The following is a 5,799-nucleotide window of genomic DNA, read 5'->3' as shown; positions in this document are numbered from 1 at the left end:
CTAGGGGGTAAAGGGCTTTTTTTTTTTTATTTTAAGGGCTGGGAGCTGGGGCAGACAGGGCAGCTATGGGGGTGCTGGGGGTGTGGGAAGGGTCGAGGGCTTTTGTTTTCAAACAGCCAGGAGCTAGGATGGGCAGGGCAGCCGTTGAGAGTGGGTGGGGGATGGGGCTTGTGTGATTCAGAGATTCAGCTGATTCGGTAGCAGCCAAATCTCCAAATCAGATTTGTCTGAATCAATTCAGGATAATGATTCGAATCACCGAATGGAATCACTGCCCCCCAAATCAGCCGAATCTGAAGCAAATACTAGCTGCTTTGCACAGGCCTAGTAATTAAATAGTGTTTCAGGGATCTTTCTGCATAAAGTAGTTATGCATGTACCCAAGAAATAGATATGGAAAAAATGAGAATAATAAGCATAATGATACATTTTTTTTACAAATGCGAGGACTAGAGCTCCCAGAACCCAAATTCTCTAAAGCTCTGCAGTATCTGGAAGTAGGTATAAGTGTCTGTTGGAATGGGAGCAATTTATTCCTACAAATGAGCAATATAGGAGGTAGCCTGGACTAGTAACACCTATTTTAATTATTACATTAGAATTAAAAAGGTAGACATGGAAACAGTCTAGTCTGCTACGTGCAATAAATTCATACTAAATGAAGAATTGGACATTTAAGTGTTTTCTGCTTGTGTGACCACAGAAGCCAATTTTGCAGCAGGATTGCATTTACAGGCATTTTAGAAAAATATTACCAATATTGCACTCTTATTTTTACTAGTAAAATATTTAAGGCTATAAATAGGACTTAAAACCTGCTTTGTAATCAGTATATAAGCCTCCTGCACCCCATGCAATCATGAGCAAACCAACTTAGGCAATCTGTTCCTTTTGACATTGACATTAATTAATTACCAGCTCCTCTGAGTCAGTATCAATGGGATCACAACACAAGGGAAAGACATAAATAAAGACCGGCTGCAGAACTAGAGCAAGCTTGAAGACCAACAGCATCTGTCTGATTACATACCAGATTTGTCATTTACAGGGAATATGTGGGTTTTAGTTAATGAAGCCTCTTGCTATCATAAGCTCAGAGCTTCAAGCCAAGTTATTACAAAAGCTCTAGCATTTTTAGATCTATACATCTATTTATAGTACTTCAACATCAGAGTGAATAGTTTCCCATTCTTATATTCCCACAGTGCTACTATTCCTGCTACCAGCTTTCTAGATAAGTTTTCCGCAATTGCCACTGTTTGTAGAAAAGTGAAGCAAAAAGATGTTTTTCAGAGAAAGATTTAAGTCGTTATTGACCGTTATTTAAGTTACATATTTTCTCTGTGTCATTTTAAAGACAACGTTGTTTCAGTTTCTCCCTTCTAAATGTTATGCCATCATGCATTTTAATCCTTGCCAGTTCAGGACTGCTCTCAACAATGCACGCTCTCCTGTTATATCCAATCTACTCTCAGAAAACCAATGAACTTTCATTGCTCTCTGGGAGTGACCACTACATAGAGGAAAATCTTCCCAGTATTCAGCAACATTTCTCTTTGTTTCACTATATTATCTCTGTGTGCCATAGTACATAATTGCCCTTGATATTTACATTCTTCAATGATTTCCAGCCTTCTTGGTCTCTCCTCATTCCTTAAAATAATCACTGCTTACATACCATGGCTGAAGCCATGTCTTTATTGCAAGCAGGAGTACAGTTACAATACAGGTTCTCTGATTAAGTACTGGGATATGCATTGAAGACATGGAGATCTTTCCAAGACCTTAGAGTCACCCTGCCTGCTTATGGAAAGCAAATTACAAGCAGCTCTTATTTCTTTTACCATGAGCTATATGCTAACCTCCACCAACAGTGTTGCTGGACAGGTACAGACATAGCTGCAGCAGCACTAGTGAAATGATCCTATTAAAAAACAAAGCTAAGCCACTGCCAAAGATAGCGTTCTACAAGCCTTGTGAAGCCTTGTCAGGAAACTGAAATATCCCACTCAGAAAGTTAAATGTAATTTTGTATTTTAAAATAACAGTTAATGAACAAGTGAAATGATCATCATAGAAAATGTTGGGCTCAATTAGGGTAGTAAATATTTTCCTTTAGCTTATAATGGCTTGAATTTTCAAATCTGAAATGTTGAGGTGGAAATTGTGTTACTGGGGAGTTGAGGAATAAAATACCTTTGCAAACAGGAAGTCTTCCAGAGATTCCTGCAATATTCTCCTTTTGCATTCCAAAAACTATCCAGGGAGGTAGCTCTTGCCTAAGACCTACATTTTCTAGTGAAGAACACCTTAAACTTTTAAAAGAAAATCTCATGAGATCTGTTTCTACTGAATTTGGTATCTTTGACACATTTACCTTTTTAATATGGACAGACCTAAACTGTATGCTTTGTCTCCAAAACTTTCGTAGTAGACAGATCTATTTTATTTTTTTTATGCAAAGTTGTGTCCAAGTCACAATTAGACTGCCAGTGTCTGTAGAATCTGTTTCAGAGGTAGAGAAACCAAGCAGTTGGAATACTTGAGAATTCTGCCAGTCAGCAGATTAAAGATCCAAGTTTCAAACATGCTGAAGCTGTGATTTTATTGCAAGCAGATATACAGATACAATATAGGCTATCTGACTAAGTACTGGGATATGCACTGCAAACATGGAGAGCTTCCCATGCCCTAATTAGAGTCATCCTGTCTGTATGCTTCACATTCATACTGTATGGTTTTCAAGCTTTATTTTTAAAGGCCATTCTTTCTTCCCAGGAAGCTGAATTTGTAATACTGAGTCAATGAAGCATTTATATAAATGTATCACTAGCTCAGCATTATACATCAGGCTTCTACTAAAAAAAAAACCCTTTTTTAATACTGATTTGTATGACAAAGTAGCCTGGTTCTTATTTCATGAATCAGAACTGTCTTCATTTTGTCAAATCAAATTTTTTCAAGCCGTCTCATTTTTCAAATGAAGATTAACATTTTTAATTCAAACGGTGCTTTTATCCACTCAGTAAGTAATGGTGTTTCACAACATCTGAGTTTAGGCCATAATAATGGCAACTGTCACTGTAATCTGATAGATTCTAGTTTGTAGGAAGAACTGCATCCATTATTTTCCTTGGATGTCATGTTATTAAGAGCTTTGGTTACTAACCTGGAATCATCATTTTAGAAACTGAGTATCTGATTTTGAGAGCTCCTGAGTATATGTGTGTAAAAATTTGAACGTACTGAAATAGGCAGGGCCATACAAAATCAACAGGAAATACAGGTGCATGGCACCAATGGAAATTGGCCAAACTCATTAATGCTCTCTTAAATCTGAAATAACTGCAGTGAAGCTGTTGGCTTTATACTTGCATCACAACCTAACCATGCAATCACACCTAAAGGAACAGACAATGACTTATCTAATAGGGGTGTGCAAAGTGGGCCCTATTCAGTTCAACCCAAATCAGGGACAGTGATTCAATTAGTTGATTCGGATCACTGTCTCCGATTCGATTTGCCCAAATCTGAATCTGAAGATTCGACGTTGATTCGGAGAATCAGAGATTGAGACACAGACACAGCTTTAAATGCTTTTTCTACGTACCTTGAGGTAGCAGGCGTGGCTCGTAAACGCTCTGATACTGGGGTGCATGGAGCGTCCCACAGGAGTGCAGAGAGGCCCCCTCCACGTGCTTGGCAGCAAACCCAGAAGTGGACTGGAAATACTTCTGGCCCACTTCGGGGTCTGGCGGGGAATGTGCAGGCCCTCCCCCAACCCCTGGCTCAGTGATTGGCCACAGGGGCACCCCAGGTGCCCCCCACCAGACCCAGTAACCGAGCCAGGGGGCATGGGGGGGCTCCCCAGTGCGCTCCCCGGCAGACCTGGAAGTAGATTGGAAGTGCTTCTGCTCCATTTCCAGGTCTGCTGCCAAGCGCACTGGGGAGGCCCCCCGTGTTTCTGTGGGATGCTCCATGCGCCCCAGTACCACAGCATTCATGAGCCCCTGCTACCTAGAGGAATGCAGAAAAAACAGTTAAAGCTGTGTCTATGTCTGAGTCTCTGAATCTTTCCAAATCTCTCCGAATCAATTTGGAGGGTTCCGATTCAATTCGGAGAGATTAAAGGGTCCTCTGATTCAATTCAGATTCGGAGATTCGGCCACCAAATCGGGCCAAATCTCCGCCAAATTGAATCAGGGACTGAACCTTCACACAGCCCTATTATCGAACTCTATTTAAAAATAATGATTATTGCCTTAGTTGGAGTATAGCCAGGAAAAGACCAAATCACAAAACTAGCCTAACTGGATCTTCTAGTTTAGGTAACTGAACTATTCTATATGAATGTATTCTCTTTATAACATGATGGGATAAAGCTTTTGACACCTTTAATAAAAAAAAACTAGCACCTTTCCATTTTAAATCTGCAAAATTCAGCCTGAAACTAGAGATAAATGTAGTACTGTATAACCTCTCAAGGAAAAGATGCATGGCACAGGAGATACGCAGCAGCAAACGTGGCTGTTCTTCACCTGTGTCATAATACAGGGTCACTTGTTCAAGGCTGACCTAATTAATGTTGTGTGAACTAAGCACACTATACAGATAGCTTAATACCTTGTCAACTGTGTGACTATGCTGTGCCGCTTATTCTTGTGCAAGACTGGCTTCCATTGTAGTAAAAAAAAGCCCATCAGCATTGCAAATGCTAAGGTTTTCACACTGTTGTGGTCACAGCAGGGAAAGCATTACCACATAGGAAAGTGATCCAAGTTAATTTCCTCCTGACATTTCATAAATATAAAGGAGGAGGGAGGAGGAGAGAGAAATGGGCCAAGTTCAGAATACACATGCAACTGCAGTGAAATCAAAGTGTAAAGTCCAGCTCCCTGCAGTCAGTGGACATAAGACTGTTTCAGGGCACTAAGGTGCCCTGCTCCTAGAAGTGCAGGAACTGCCTGGGGAGAGCCCAAAGAGCCAGGCAGGAGCCCAGGTGCAGTTTGCCATGGCAACCTGCTAAGGAGGAAGTTAGAGGCAGGGCCTGCCTTATATATAAACCCCAGGGCAGAGGCTAGGAGGGCAGTTCCCTGCCAGCAGCCAAGGGGGAAGAAGCTCTCCCAGAGCAAGCAAAGGGGAGAGGCCTGACTGCAGGGGCAGCTTCTGATACTGTTGAGGGATGGAGCACTCCCAGGGTGGCTCGAATGATGTTACAGCTGGGTGGATTCAATTTATGTTATAGCCTTGGGGCTTGCAGGTTGATTTTTGTTTATAACACCGGTGGTTTGGGTGAGGCTATTAGGGGAAGGAGGAGGCCTCATTGGGGGCCCACAGCAGTGTGGGGACCCCGGCGCCAGAGAGGGCACAGCGTTTGGGGTGCACAGACCCTGGAGCCAGAGAGGACGTGGCACTTTGCAGGGCTGCAGAGAGCCCAAGTGCCAGTGAGGCACAGAGCGAGACAGGGCTGCAGAGAGTCCAGGAGGGACAAAGGGGCCAAACTACAACAAGGTCTAGACCAGACAATGTCAGTACCACCTGCAAGGCTTGGGGCATGGTAAAGGGGTGGCTGGAACCATGCATAGCCCATGAGGCTAGGGTGCCCCAAAACACCCATTATGAGACCTATTTCAAAGCGGGACATGCCAGAGGTCCAGAAACCTTTAACCAATTCTTCACCTCCGTTTTCTTGTGCAGGGACCGGGACTTCCCTGCTGTGATAGAAGCCGGATTCGAGGGGATCGCCTTCAGACCTCAGGTTGGGGAGGACCGGGTTAGAGAGCTTCTGGAGGGGCTGGA

At 42.8% G+C, this 5,799-nt stretch overlaps 1 protein-coding gene across 1 annotated transcript in view; it reads right to left on the bottom strand.

Moving 5' to 3' along the window:
- Window positions 1-5,799, bottom strand: part of CFAP74 (cilia and flagella associated protein 74) — a 135,645-nt gene that overhangs the window by 34,089 nt on the left and 95,757 nt on the right. The window lies entirely within an intron of this gene.

The sequence above is a fragment of the Gavialis gangeticus genome, unplaced genomic scaffold (assembly GCF_001723915.1).
Source record: "Gavialis gangeticus isolate Ggan-Ray unplaced genomic scaffold, GavGan_comp1, whole genome shotgun sequence".
NCBI lineage: Eukaryota > Metazoa > Chordata > Crocodylia > Gavialidae > Gavialis > Gavialis gangeticus.
This window is presented reverse-complemented; position numbering and strand designations above follow the sequence as displayed.